This window comes from Lissotriton vulgaris, chromosome 1_1 (genome assembly GCF_964263255.1).
Source record: "Lissotriton vulgaris chromosome 1_1, aLisVul1.2, whole genome shotgun sequence".
Classification (NCBI taxonomy): Eukaryota; Metazoa; Chordata; class Amphibia; order Caudata; family Salamandridae; genus Lissotriton; species Lissotriton vulgaris.
In genome coordinates, this window is record NC_141685.1 from 231,473,843 (window position 1) to 231,488,443 (window position 14,601).

The window sequence follows — 14,601 nt, forward strand, 5'->3', positions numbered from 1 at the left end:
AAATAAGAGAAAATGAAAACGGAAGTTGTGAGAACTTCATTTTGAGATTGCATAAGAATTCAAATTCCTCTCACATGCTAAAGAATACCTGAACCCTTTTGATTAAACCACTTTAGTTGTTATAATGAGACCATATTTGAAAGCCATCTGTGATTTTTCTGTTCTTACTCTGCAATGACCTTGGCAATGACAAGTTAAAAATAAAATGTACGCAAATTGTATAATGGAGAATGCGGGCATCGATCCCGCTACCTCTCGCATGCTAAGCGAGCGCTCTACCATTTGAGCTAATTCCCCTATGTGTTTAAGCTGCATAACATGAAAAAAGTAACCTTACTGCCTTCCACACTTTATTTGAAGTCCAATTGCCCATAACAGTGTTCAGTTCACTCCTAACTTATGCCTTACCTCCACTTATGGGATGTTTTACAGTTCAGGTTGGCCTGTTTACTACTCGAATATGAGTGATATTGTGGTGTGTTCATTTAGACTCATACCCTACCTAATCTTGAAGTTAAATTTCCCACCAATGAGAAACCAAGGGAGATACCATTTTTGATAGTTATTGCATGTCTAATGCAAGAATAATCACCAGATTATGAGAGTCCAGCAAAAATTACTCATTTTCGCCCAACGTGGTGCTCGAACCCACGACCCTGAGATTAAGAGTCTCATGCTCTACCGACTGAGCTAGCCAGGCTCCCACTTCAAGATGGTATGCAGACTAATCATTTTTTATGAAGGAAATCCATTCCTGGACAATTTTTGGGAGTTATTGCATGTCTAATGCAAGATTAATCTCCATATTATGAGAGTCAATGCAATATTCAGGCAAAAATTACTCATTTTCGCCCAACGTGGGGCTCGAACCCACAACCCTGAGATTAAGAGTCTCATGCTCTACCGACTGAGCTAGCCGGGTTCCCTCCTTAAGACAGTATGCAGACCAATCCCTTTTTGTGAAGAAAATCAAATCCTGGATATTCCTCTACTCTTGTTTTGCAAGGAAAGCCAGATTTATACATCCTTCAGAGGACAGAGTGTCAAAAAAAAATAAGAGAAAATGAAAATGGAAGTTGTGAGAACTTCATTTTGAGATTGCATAAGAATTCAAATTCCTCTCACATGCTAAAGAATACCTGAACCCTTTTGATTAAACCACTTTAGTTGTTATAATGAGACCATATTTGAAAGCCATCTGTGATTTTTCTGTTCTTACTCTGCAATGACCTTGGCAATGACAAGTTAAAAATAAAATGTATGCAAATTTTATAATGGAGAATGCGGGCATCGATCCCGCTACCTCTCGCATGCTAAGCGAGCGCTCTACCATTTGAGCTAATTCCCCTGTGTGTTTAATCTGCATTACATGAAAAAAGTAACCTTACTGCCTTCCACACTTTATTTGAAGTCCAATTGCCCATAACAGTGTTAAGTTCACTCCTAACTTATGCCTTACCTCCACTTATGGGATGTTTTACAGTTCAGGTTGGCCTGTTTACTACTCGAATATGAGTGATATTGCGGTGTGTTCATCTAGACTCATACCCTAGCTAATCTTGAAGTTAAATTTCCCACCAATGAGAAACCAAGGGAGATTCCATTTTTGATAGGTATTGCATGTCTAATGCAAGAATATTCACCCGATTATGAGAGTCAATGCAATAATCCAGCAAAAATTACTCATTTTCGCCCAACGTGGGGCTCAAACCCATGACCCTGAGATTAAGAGTCTCATGCTCTACCGACTGAGCTAGCCGGGCTCCCACTTCAAGATGGTATGCAGACTAATCATTTTTTATGAAGGAAATCCATTCCTGGACAATTTTTGGGAGTTATTGCAGGTCTAATGCAAGATTAATCTCCATATTATGAGAGTCAATGCAATATTCAGGCAAAAATTACTCGTTTTCACCCAACGTGGGGCTCGAACCCACAACCCTGAGATTAAGAGTCTCATGCTCTACCGACTGAGTTAGCCGGGCTCCCTCCTTAAGACAGTATGCAGACCAATCCCTTTTTGTGAAGAAAATCAAATCCTGGATATTCCTCTACTCTTGTTTTGCAAGGAAAGCCAGATTTATACATCCTTAAGAGGACAGGGTGTCAAAAAAAATAAGAGAAAATGAAAATGGAAGTTGTGAGAACTTCATTTTGAGATTGCATAAGAATTCAAATTCCTCTCACATGCTAAAGAATACCTGAACCCTTTTGATTAAACCACTTTAGTTGTTATAATGAGACCATATTTGAAAGCCATCTGTGATTTTTCTGTTCTTACTCTGCAATGACCTTGGCAATGACAAGTTAAAAATAAAATGTATGCAAATTTTATAATGGAGAATGCGGGCATCGATCCCGCTACCTCTCGCATGCTAAGCGAGCGCTCTACCATTTGAGCTAATTCCCCTGTGTGTTTAATCTGCATAACATGAAAAAAGTAACCTTACTGCCTTCCACACTTTTTTTGAAGTCCAATTGCCCATAACAGTGTTAAGTTCACTCCTAACTTATGCCTTACCTCCACTTATGGGATGTTTTAAAGTTCAGGTTGGCCTGTTTACTACTCGAATATGAGTGATATTGCGGTGTGTTCATCTAGACTCATACCCTAGCTAATCTTGAAGTTAAATTTCCCACCAATGAGAAACCAAGGGAGATACCATTTTTGATAGTTATTGCATGTCTAATGCAAGAATATTCACCAGATTATGAGAGTAAATGCAATAATCCAGCAAAAATTACTCATTTTCGCCCAACGTGGGGCTCGAACCCACGACCTTGAGATTAAGAGTCTCATGCTCTACCGACTGAGCTAGCCGGGCTCCCACTTCAAGATGGTATGCAGACTAATCATTTTGTATGAAGGAAATCCATTCCTGGACAATTTTTGGGAGTTATTGCAGGTCTAATGCAAGATTAATCTCCATATTATGAGAGTCAATGCAATATTCAGGCAAAAATTACTCGTTTTCGCCCAACGTGGGGCTCAAACCCACGACCCTGAGATTAAGAGTCTCATGCTCTACCGACTGAGCTAGGCGGGCTCCCTCCTTAAGACAGTATGCAGACCAATCCCTTTTTGTGAAGAAAATCAAATCCTGGATATTCCTCTACTCTTGTTTTGCAAGGAAAGCCAGATTTATACATCCTTCAGAGGACAGAGTGTCAAAAAAAAATAAGAGAAAATGAAAACGGAAGTTGTGAGAACTTCATTTTGAGATTGCATAAGAATTCAAATTCCTCTCACATGCTAAAGAATACCTGAACCCTTTTGATTAAACCACTTTAGTTGTTATAATGAGACCATATTTGCAAGCCATCTGTGATTTTTCTGTTCTTACTCTGCAATGACCTTGGCAATGACAAGTTAAAAATAAAATGTATGCAAATTTTTTAATGGAGAATGCGGGCATTGATCCCACTACCTCTCGCATGCTATGCGAGCGCTCTACCATTTGAGCTAATTCCCCTGTGCATTTAATCTGCATAACATGAAAAAAGTAACCTCACTGCCTTCCACACTTTATTTGAAGTCCAATTGCCCATAACAGTGTTAAGTTCACTCCTAACTTATGCCTTACCTCCACTTATGGGATGTTTTACAGTTCAGGTTGGCCTGTTTACTACTCGAATATGAGTGATATTGCGGTGTGTTCATCTAGACTCATACCCTAGCTAATCTTGAAGTTAAATTTCCCACCAATGAGAAACCAAGGGAGATACCATTTTTGATAGTTATTGCATGTCTAATGCAAGAATATTCACCAGATTATGAGAGTCAATGCAATAATCCAGCAAAAATTACTCATTTTCAACTAACGTTGGGCTCGAACCCACGACCCTGAGATTAAGAGTCTCATGCTCTACCGACTGAGCCTGCCGGGCTCCCACTTCAAGATGGTATGCAGACTAATTATTTTTTATGAAGGAAATCCATTCCTGGACAATTTTTGGGAGTTATTGCAGGTCTAATGCAAGATTAATCTCCATATTATGAGAGTCAATGCAATATTCAGGAAAAAATTACTTGTTTTCGCCCAACGTGGGGCTCGAACCCACGACCCTGAGATTAAGAGTCTCATGCTCTACCGACTGAGCTAGCCGGGCTCCCTCCTTAAGACAGTATGCAGACCAATCCCTTTTTGTGAAGAAAATCAAATCCTGGATATTCCTCTACTCTTGTTTTGCAAGGAACGCCAGATTTATACATCCTTCAGAGGACAGAGTGTCAAAAAAAATAAGAGAAAATGAAAACGGAAGTTGTGAGAACTTCATTTTGAGATTGCATAAGAATTCAAATTCCTCTCACATGCTAAAGAATACCTGAACCCTTTTGATTAAACCACTTTAGTTGTTATAATGAGACCATATTTGAAAGCCATCTGTGATTTTTCTGTTCTTACTCTGCAATGACCTTGAGGATGACAAGTTAAAAATAAATTGTATGCAAATTTTATAATGGATAATGCCGGTATCGATCCCGCTACCTCTCGCATGCTAAGCAAGCGCTCTACCATTTGAGCTAATTCCCCTGTGTGTTTAATCTGCATAACATGAAAAAAGTAACCTCACTGCCTTACACACTTTATTTGAAGTCCAATTGCCCATAACAGTGTTCAGTTCACTCCTAACGTATGCCTTACCTTCACTTATGGGATGTTTTACAGTTCAGGTTGGCCTGTTTACTACTCGAATATGAGTGATATTGTGGTGTGTTCATCTAGACTCATACCCTACCTAATCTTGAAGTTAAATTTCCCACCAATGAGAAACCAAGGGAGATTCCATTTTTGATAGTTATTGCATGTCTAATGCAAGAATATTCACCAGATTATGAGAGTCAATGCAATAATCCAGCAAAAATTACTCATTTTCACCCAACGTGGGGCTCGAACCCACGACCCTGAGATTAAGAGTCTCATGCTCTACCGACTGAGCTAGCCGGGCTCCCACTTCAAGATGGTATGCAGACTAATTATTTTTTATGAAGGAAATCCATTCCTGGACAATTTTTGGGAGTTATTGCAGGTCTAATGCAAGATTAATCTCCATATTATGAGAGTCAATGCAATATTCAGGCAAAAATTACTCGTTTTCGCCCAACGTGGGGCTCGAACCCACGACCCTGAGATTAAGAGTCTCATGCTCTACCGACTGAGCTAGCCGGGCTCCCTCCTTAAGACAGTATGCAGACCAATCCCTTTTTGTGAAGAAAATCAAATCCTGGATATTCCTCTACTCTTGTTTTGCAAGGAAAGCCAGATTTATACATCCTTCAGAGGACAGAGTGTCAAAAAAAATAAGAGAAAATGAAAACGGAAGTTGTGAGAACTTCATTTTGAGATTGCATAAGAATTCAAATTCCTCTCACATGCTAAAGAATACCTGAACCCTTTTGATTAAACCACTTTAGTTGTTATAATGAGACCATATTTGAAAGCCATCTGTGATTTTTCTGTTCTTACTCTGCAATGACCTTGGCAAGGACAAGTTAAAAATAAAATGTATGCAAATTTTATAATGGAGAATGCGGGCATCGATACCGCTACCTCTCGCATGCTAAGCGAGCGCTCTACCATTTGAGCTAATTCCCCTGTGTGTTTAATCTGCATAACATGAAAAAAGTAACCTCACTGCCTTACACACTTTATTTGAAGTCCAATTGCCCATAACAGTGTTCAGTTCACTCGTAACTTATGCCTTACCTTCACTTATGGGATGTTTTACAGTTCAGGTTGGCCTGTTTACTACTCGAATATGAGTGATATTGTGGTGTGTTCATCTAGACTCATACCCTACCTAATCTTGAAGTTAAATTTCCCACCAATGAGAAACCAAGGGAGATACCATTTTTGATATTTATTGCATGTCTAATGCAAGAATAATCACCAGATTATGAGAGTCCAGCAAAAATTACTCATTTTCGCCCAACGTGGGGCTCGAACCCACGACCCTGAGATTAAGAGTCTCATGCTCTACCGATTGAGCTCCCACTTCAAGATGGTATGCAGACTAATCATTTTTTATGAAGGAGATCCATTCCTGGACAATTTTTGGGAGTTATTGCATGTCTAATGCAAGATTAATCTCCATATTATGAGAGTCAATGCAATATTCAGGCAAAAATTACTCGTTTTCACCCAACGTGTGGCTCGAACCCACGACCCTGAGATTAAGAGTCTCATGCTCTACCGACTGAGCTAGCCGGGTTCCCTCCTTAAGACAGTATGCAGACCAATTCCTTTTTGTGAAGAAAATCAAATCCTGGATATTCCTCTACTCTTGTTTTGCAATGAAAGCCAGATTTATACATCCTTCAGAGGACAGAGTGTCAAAAAAAAATAAGAGAAAATGAAAATGGAAGTTGTGAGAACTTCATTTTGAGATTGCATAAGAATTCAAATTCCTCTCACATGCTAAAGAATACCTGAACCCTTTTGATTAAACCTCTTTAGTTGTTATAATGAGACCATATTTGAAAGCCATCTGTGATTTTTCTGTTCTTACTCTGCAATGACCTTGGCAATGACAAGTTAAAAATAAAATGTATGCAAATTTTATAATGGAGAATGCGGGCATCGATCCCGCTACCTCTCGCATGCTAAGCAAGCGCTCTACCATTTGAGCTAATTCCCCTGTGTGTTTAATCTGCATAACATGAAAAAAGTAACCTCACTGCCTTACACACTTTATTTGAAGTCCAATTGCCCATAACAGTGTTCAGTTCACTCCTAACGTATGCCTTACCTTCACTTATGGGATGTTTTACAGTTCAGGTTGGCCTGTTTACTACTCGAATATGAGTGATATTGTGGTGTGTTCATCTAGACTCATACCCTACCTAATCTTGAAGTTAAATTTCCCACCAATGAGAAACCAAGGGAGATACCATTTTTGATAGTTATTGCATGTCTAATGCAAGAATAATCACCAGATTATGAGAGTCCAGCAAAAATTACTCATTTTCGCCCAACGTGGGGCTTGAACCCACGACGCTGAGATTAAGAGTCTCATGCTCTACCGACTGAGCTAGCCGGGCTCCCACTTCAAGATGGTATGCAGACTAATCATTTTTTATGAAGGAAATCCATTCCTGGACAATTTTTGGGAGTTATTGCATGTCTAATGCAAGATTAATCTCCATATTATGAGAGTCAATGCAATATTCAGGCAAAAATTACTCGTTTTCGCCCAACGTGGGGCTCCAACCCACGACCCTGAGATTAAGAGTCTCATGCTCTACTGACTGAGCTAGCCGGGCTCCCTCCTTAAGACAGTATGCAGACCAATCCCTTTTTGTGAAGAAAATCAAATCCTGGATATTCCTCTACTCTTGTTTTGCAAGGAAAGCAAGATTTATACATCCTTCAGAGGACAGAGTGTCAAAAAAAATAAGAGAAAATGAAAATGGAAGTTGTGAGAACTTCATTTTGAGATTGCATAAGATTTCAAATTCCTCTCACATGCTAAAGAATACCTGAACCCTTTTGATTAAACCACTTTAGTTGTTATAATGAGACCATATTTGAAAGCCATCTGTGATTTTTCTGTTCTTTCTCTGCAATGACCTTGGCAATGACAAGTTAAAAATAAAATGTATGCAAATTTTATAATGGAGAATGCGGGCATCGATCCCGCTACCTCTCGCATGCTAAGCAAGCGCTCTACCATTTGAGCTAATTCCCCTGTGTGTTTAATCTGCATAACATGAAAAAAGTAACCTCACTGCCTTACACACTTTATTTGTAGTCCAATTGCCCATAACAGTGTTCAGTTCACTCCTAACGTATGCCTTACCTTCACTTATGGGATGTTTTACAGTTCAGGTTGGCCTGTTTACTACTCGAATATGAGTGATATTGTGGTGTGTTCATCTAGACTCATACCCTACCTAATCTTGAAGTTAAATTTCCCACCAATGAGAAACCAAGGGAGATACCATTTTTGATATTTATTGCATGTCTAATGCAAGAATATTCACCAGATTATGAGAGTCAATGCAATAATCCAGCAAAAATTACTCATTTTCACCCAACGTGGGGCTCGAACCCACGACCCTGAGATTAAGAGTCTCATGCTCTACCGACTGAGCTAGCCGGGCTCCCACTTCAAGATGGTATGCAGACTAATTATTTTTTATGAAGGAAATCCATTCCTGGACAATTTTTGGGAGTTATTGCAGGTCTAATGCAAGATTAATCTCCATATTATGAGAGTCAATGCAATATTCAGGCAAAAATTACTCGTTTTCGCCCAACGTGGGGCTCGAACCCACGACCCTGAGATTAAGAGTCTCATGCTCTACCGACTGAGCTAGCCGGGCTCCCTCCTTAAGACAGTATGCAGACCAATCCCTTTTTGTGAAGAAAATCAAATCCTGGATATTCCTCTACTCTTGTTTTGCAAGGAAAGCCAGATTTATACATCCTTCAGAGGACAGAGTGTCAAAAAAAGTAAGAGAAAATGAAAATGGAAGTTGTGAGAACTTCATTTTGAGATTGCATAAGAATTCAAATTCCTCTCACATGCTAAAGAATACCTGAACCCTTTTGATTAAACCACTTTAGTTGTTATAATGAGACCATATTTGAAAGCCATCTGTGATTTTTCTGTTCTTACTCTGCAATGACCTTGGCAATGACAAGTTAAAAATAAAATGTATGCAAATTTTATAATGGAGAAAGCGGGCATCGATCCCGCTACCTCTTGCATGCTAAGCGAGCGCTCTACCATTTGAGCTAATTCCCCTGTGTGTTTAATCTGCATAACATGAAAAAAGTAACCTTACTGCCTTCCACACTTTATTTGAAGTCCAATTGCCCATAACAGTGTTAAGTTCACTCCTAACTTATGCCTTACCTCCACTTATGGGATGTTTTACAGTTCAGGTTGGCCTGTTTACTACTCGAATATGAGTGATATTGCGGTGTGTTCATCTAGACTCATACCCTAGCTAATCTTGAAGTTAAATTTCCCACCAATGAGAAACCAAGGGAGATACCATTTTTGATAGTTATTGCATGTCTAATGCAAGAATATTCACCAGATTATGAGAGTCAATGCAATAATCCAGCAAAAATTACTCATTTTTGCCCAACGTGGGGCTCAAACCCACGACCCTGAGATTAAGAGTCTCATGCTCTACCGACTGAGCTAGCCGGGCTCCCACTTAAAGATGGTATGCAGACTAATCATTTTTTATGAAGGAAATCCATTCCTGGACAATTTTTGGGAGTTATTGCAGGTCTAATGCAAGATTAATCTCCATGTTATGAGAGTCAATGCAATATTCAGGCAAAAATTACTTTTTTTCGCCCAACATGGGGCTCGAACCCACGACCCTGAGATTAAGAGTCTCATGCTCTACCGACTGAGCTAGCCGGGCTCCCTCCTTAAGACAGTATGCAGACCAATCCCTTTTTGTGAAGAAAATCAAATCCTGGATATTCCTCTACTCTTGTTTTGCAAGGAAAGCCAGATTTATACATCCTTCAGAGGACAGAGTGTCAAAAAAAATAAGAGAAAATGAAAACGGAAGTTGTGAGAACTTCATTTTGAGATTGCATAAGAATTCAAATTCCTCTCACATGCTAAAGAATACCTGAACCCTTTTGATTAAACCACTTTAGTTGTTATAATGAGACCAAATTTGAAAGCCATCTGTGATTTTTCTGTTCTTACTCTGCAATGACCTTGGCAATGACAAGTTAAAAATAAAATGTATGCAAATTTTATAATGGAGAATGCCGGCATCGATCCCGCTACCTCTCGCATGCTAAGCAAGCACTCTACCATTTGAGCTAATTCCCCTGTGTGTTTAATCTGCATAACATGAAAAAAGTAACCTCACTGCCTTACACACTTTATTTGAAGTCCAATTGCCCATAACAGTGTTCAGTTCACTCCTAACGTATGCCTTACCTTCACTTATGGGATGTTTTACAGTTCAGGTTGGCCTGTTTACTACTCGAATATGAGTGATATTGTGGTGTGTTCATCTAGACTCATACCCTACCTAATCTTGAAGTTAAATTTATCACCAATGAGAAACCAAGGGAGATACCATTTTTGATAGTTATTGCATGTCTAATGCAAGAATAATCACCAGATTATGAGAGTCCAGCAAAAATTACTCATTTTCGCCCAACGTGGGGCTTGAACCCACGACGCTGAGATTAAGAGTCTCATGCTCTACCGACTGAGCTAGCCGGGCTCCCACTTCAAGATGGTATGCAGACTAATCATTTTTTATGAAGGAAATCCATTCCTGGACAATTTTTGGGAGTTATTGCATGTCTAATGCTAGATTAATCTCCATATTATGAGAGTCAATGCAATATTCAGGCAAAAATTACTCGTTTTCGCCCAACGTGGGGCTCCAACCCACGACCCTGAGATTAAGAGTCTCATGCTCTACCGACTGAGCTAGCCGGGCTCCCTCCTTAAGACAGTATGCAGACCAATCCCTTTTTGTGAAGAAAATCAAATCCTGGATATTCCTCTACTCTTGTTTTGCAAGGAAAGCCAGATTTATACATCCTTCAGAGGACAGAGTGTCAAAAAAAAGTAAGAGAAAATGAAAATGGAAGTTGTGAGAACTTCATTTTGAGATTGCATAAGAATTCAAATTCCTCTCACATGCTAAAGAATACCTGAACCCTTTTGATTAAACCACTTTAGTTGTTATAATGAGACCATATTTGAAAGCAATCTGTGATTTTTCTGTTCTTACTCTGCAATGACCTTGGCAATGACAAGTTAAAAATAAAATGTATGCAAATTTTATAATGGAGAATGCGGGCATCGATCCCGCTACCTCTTGCATGCTAAGCGAGCGCTCTACCATTTGAGCTAATTCCCATGTGTGTTTAATCTGCATAACATGAAAAAAGTAACCTTACTGCCTCCCACACTTTATTTGAAGTCCAATTGCCCATAACAGTGTTAAGTTCACTCCTAACGTATGCCTTACCTCCACTTATGGGATGTTTTACAGTTCAGGTTGGCCTGTTTACTACTCGAATATGAGTGATATTGCGGTGTGTTCATCTAGACTCATACCCTAGCTAATCTTGAAGTTAAATTTCCCACCAATGAGAAACCAAGGGAGATACCATTTTTGATAGTTATTGCATGTCTAATGCAAGAATATTCACCAGATTATGAGAGTCAATGCAATAATCCAGCAAAAATTACTCATTTTTGCCCAACGTGGGGCTCAAACCCACGACCCTGAGATTAAGAGTCTCATGCTCTACCAACTGAGCTAGCCGGGCTCCCACTTCAAGATGGTATGCAGACTAATCATTTTTTATGAAGGAAATCCATTCCTGGACAATTTTTGGGAGTTATTGCAGGTCTAATGCAAGATTAATCTCCATGTTATGAGAGTCAATGCAATATTCAGGCAAAAATTACTTTTTTTCGCCCAACATGGGGCTCGAACCCACGACCCTGAGATTAAGAGTCTCATGCTATACCGACTGAGCTAGCCGGGCTCCCTCCTTAAGACAGTATGCAGACCAATCCCTTTTTGTGAAGAAAATCAAATCCTGGATATTCCTCTACTCTTGTTTTGCAAGGAACGCCAGATTTATACATCCTTCAGAGGACAGAGTGTCAAAAAAAATAAGAGAAAATGAAAACGGAAGTTGTGAGAACTTCATTTTGAGATTGCATAAGAATTCAAATTCCTCTCACATGCTAAAGAATACCTGAACCCTTTTGATTAAACCACTTTAGTTGTTATAATGAGACCATATTTGAAAGCCATCTGTGATTTTTCTGTTCTTACTCTGCAATGACCTTGGCAATGACAAGTTAAAAATAAAATGTATGCAAATTTTATAATGGAGAATGCCGGCATCGATCCCGCTACCTCTCGCATGCTAAGCAAGCGCTCTACCATTTGAGCTAATTCCCCTGTGTGTTTAATCTGCATATCATGAAAAAAGTAACCTCACTGCCTTACACACTTTATTTGAAGTCCAATTGCCCATAACAGTGTTCGGTTCACTCCTAACGTATGCCTTACCTTCACTTATGGGATGTTTTACAGTTCAGGTTGGCCTGTTTACTACTCGAATATGAGTGATATTGTGGTGTGTTCATCTAGACTCATACCCTACCTAATCTTGAAGTTAAATTTCCCACCAATGAGAAACCAAGGGAGATACCATTTTTGATAGTTATTGCATGTCTAATGCAAGAATATTCACCAGATTATGAGAGTCAATGCAATAATCCAGCAAAAATTACTCATTTTCACCCAACGTGGGGCTCGAACCCACGACCCTGAGATTAAGAGTCTCATGCTCTACCGACTGAGCTAGCCGGGCTCCCACTTCAAGATGGTATGCAGACTAATTATTTTTTATGAAGGAAATCCATTCCTGGACAATTTTTGGGAGTTATTGCAGGTCTGATGCAAGATTAATCTCCATATTATGAGAGTCAATGCAATATTCAGTCAAAAATTACTCGTTTTCGCCCAACGTGGGGCTCGAACCCACGACCCTGAGATTAAGAGTCTCATGCTCTACCGACTGAGCTAGCCGGGCTCCCTCCTTAAGACAGTATGCAGACCAATCCCTTTTTGTGAAGAAAATCAAATCCTGGATATTCCTCTACTCTTGTTTTGCAAGGAAAGCCAGATTTATACATCCTTCAGAGGACAGAGTGTCAAAAAAAATAAGAGAAAATGAAAACGGAAGTTGTGAGAACTTCATTTTGAGATTGCATAAGAATTCAAATTCCTCTCACATGCTAAAGAATACCTGAACCCTTTTGATTAAACCACTTTAGTTGTTATAATGAGACCATATTTGAAAGCCATCTGTGATTTTTCTGTTCTTACTCTGCAATGACCTTGGCAAGGACAAGTTAAAAATAAAATGTATGCAAATTTTATAATGGAGAATGCGGGCATCGATCCCGCTACCTCTCGCATGCTAAGCAAGCGCTCTACCATTTGAGCTAATTCCCCTGTGTGTTTAATCTGTATAACATGAAAAAAGTAACCTTACTGCCTTCCACACTTTATTTGAAGTCCAATTGCCCATAACAGTGTTCAGTTCACTCCTAACGTATGCCTTACCTTCACTTATGGGATGTTTTACAGTTCAGGTTGGCCTGTTTACTACTCGAATATGAGTGATATTGTGGTGTGTTCATCTAGACTCATACCCTACCTAATCTTGAAGTTAAATTTCCCACCAATGAGAAACCAAGGGAGATACAATTTTTGATAGTTATTGCATGTCTAATGCAAGAATAATCACCAGATTATGAGAGTCCAGCAAAAATTACTCATTTTCGCCCAACGTGGGGCTTGAACCCACGACGCTGAGATTAAGAGTCTCATGCTCTACCGACTGAGCTAGCCGGGCTCCCACTTCAAGATGGTATGCAGACTAATCATTTTTTATGAAGGAAATCCATTCCTGGACAATTTTTGGGAGTTATTGCATGTCTAATGCTAGATTAATCTCCATATTATGAGAGTCAATGCAATATTCAGGCAAAAATTACTCGTTTTCGCCCAACGTGGGGCTCCAACCCACGACCCTGAGATTAAGAGTCTCATGCTCTACCGACTGAGCTAGCCGGGCTCCCTCCTTAAGACAGAATGCAGACCAATCCCTTTTTGTGAAGAAAATCAAATCCTGGATATTCCTCTACTCTTGTTTTGCAAGGAAAGCCAGATTTATACATCCTTCAGAGGACAGAGTGTCAAAAAAAAGTAAGAGAAAATGAAAATGGAAGTTGTGAGAACTTCATTTTGAGATTGCATAAGAATTCAAATTCCTCTCACATGCTAAAGAATACCTGAACCCTTTTGATTAAACCACTTTAGTTGTTATAATGAGACCATATTTGAAAGCCATCTGTGATTTTTCTGTTCTTACTCTGCAATGACCTTGGCAATGACAAGTTAAAAATAAAATGTATGCAAATTTTATAATGGAGAATGCGGGCATCGATCTCGCTACCTCTCGCATGCTAAGCGAGCACTCTACCATTTGAGCTAATTCCCCTGTGTGTTTAATCTGCATAACATGAAAAAAGTAACCTTACTGCCTTCCACACTTTATTTGAAGTCCAATTGCCCATAACAGTGTTAAGTTCACTCCTAATTTATGCCTTACCTCCACTTATGGGATGTTTTACAGTTCAGGTTGGCCTGTTTACTACTCGAATATGAGTGATATTGCGGTGTGTTCATCTAGACTCATACCCTAGCTAATCTTGAAGTTAAATTTCCCACCAATGAGAAACCAAGGGAGATACCATTTTTGATAGTTATTGCATGTCTAATGCAAGAATATTCACCAGATTATGAGAGTCAATGCAATAATCCAGCAAAAATTACTCATTTTTGCCCAACGTGGGGCTCAAACCCACGACCCTGAGATTAAGAGTCTCATGCTCTACCAACTGAGCTAGCCGGGCTCCCACTTCAAGATGGTATGCAGACTAATCATTTTTTATGAAGGAAATCCATTCCTGGACAATTTTTGGGAGTTATTGCAGGTCTAATGCAAGATTAATCTCCATGTTATGAGAGTCAATGCAATATTCAGGCAAAAATTACTTTTT

At 39.4% G+C, this 14,601-nt stretch overlaps 8 non-coding genes across 8 annotated transcripts; all 8 read right to left on the reverse strand.

Moving 5' to 3' along the window:
- Positions 1–224: 224 nt before the first annotated feature.
- Positions 225–297, reverse strand: TRNAA-AGC (transfer RNA alanine (anticodon AGC)). Its single transcript has one exon. It is a non-coding gene; the product is annotated as a tRNA-Ala (tRNA).
- A 978-nt stretch (positions 298–1,275) lies between these two features.
- On the reverse strand, positions 1,276–1,348 carry TRNAA-AGC (transfer RNA alanine (anticodon AGC)). The gene has a single exon. It is a non-coding gene; the product is annotated as a tRNA-Ala (tRNA).
- A 989-nt stretch (positions 1,349–2,337) lies between these two features.
- On the reverse strand, positions 2,338–2,410 carry TRNAA-AGC (transfer RNA alanine (anticodon AGC)). Its single transcript has one exon. It is a non-coding gene; the product is annotated as a tRNA-Ala (tRNA).
- Positions 2,411–2,752: 342 nt separating this feature from the next.
- TRNAK-CUU (transfer RNA lysine (anticodon CUU)) lies at positions 2,753–2,825 on the reverse strand. Its single transcript has one exon. It is a non-coding gene; the product is annotated as a tRNA-Lys (tRNA).
- Positions 2,826–4,037: 1,212 nt separating this feature from the next.
- On the reverse strand, positions 4,038–4,110 carry TRNAK-CUU (transfer RNA lysine (anticodon CUU)). The gene has a single exon. It is a non-coding gene; the product is annotated as a tRNA-Lys (tRNA).
- A 989-nt stretch (positions 4,111–5,099) lies between these two features.
- TRNAK-CUU (transfer RNA lysine (anticodon CUU)) lies at positions 5,100–5,172 on the reverse strand. The gene has a single exon. It is a non-coding gene; the product is annotated as a tRNA-Lys (tRNA).
- Positions 5,173–8,253: 3,081 nt separating this feature from the next.
- TRNAK-CUU (transfer RNA lysine (anticodon CUU)) lies at positions 8,254–8,326 on the reverse strand. Its single transcript has one exon. It is a non-coding gene; the product is annotated as a tRNA-Lys (tRNA).
- A 4,164-nt stretch (positions 8,327–12,490) lies between these two features.
- On the reverse strand, positions 12,491–12,563 carry TRNAK-CUU (transfer RNA lysine (anticodon CUU)). The gene has a single exon. It is a non-coding gene; the product is annotated as a tRNA-Lys (tRNA).
- Between the last annotated feature and the right edge of the window lie 2,038 nt (positions 12,564–14,601).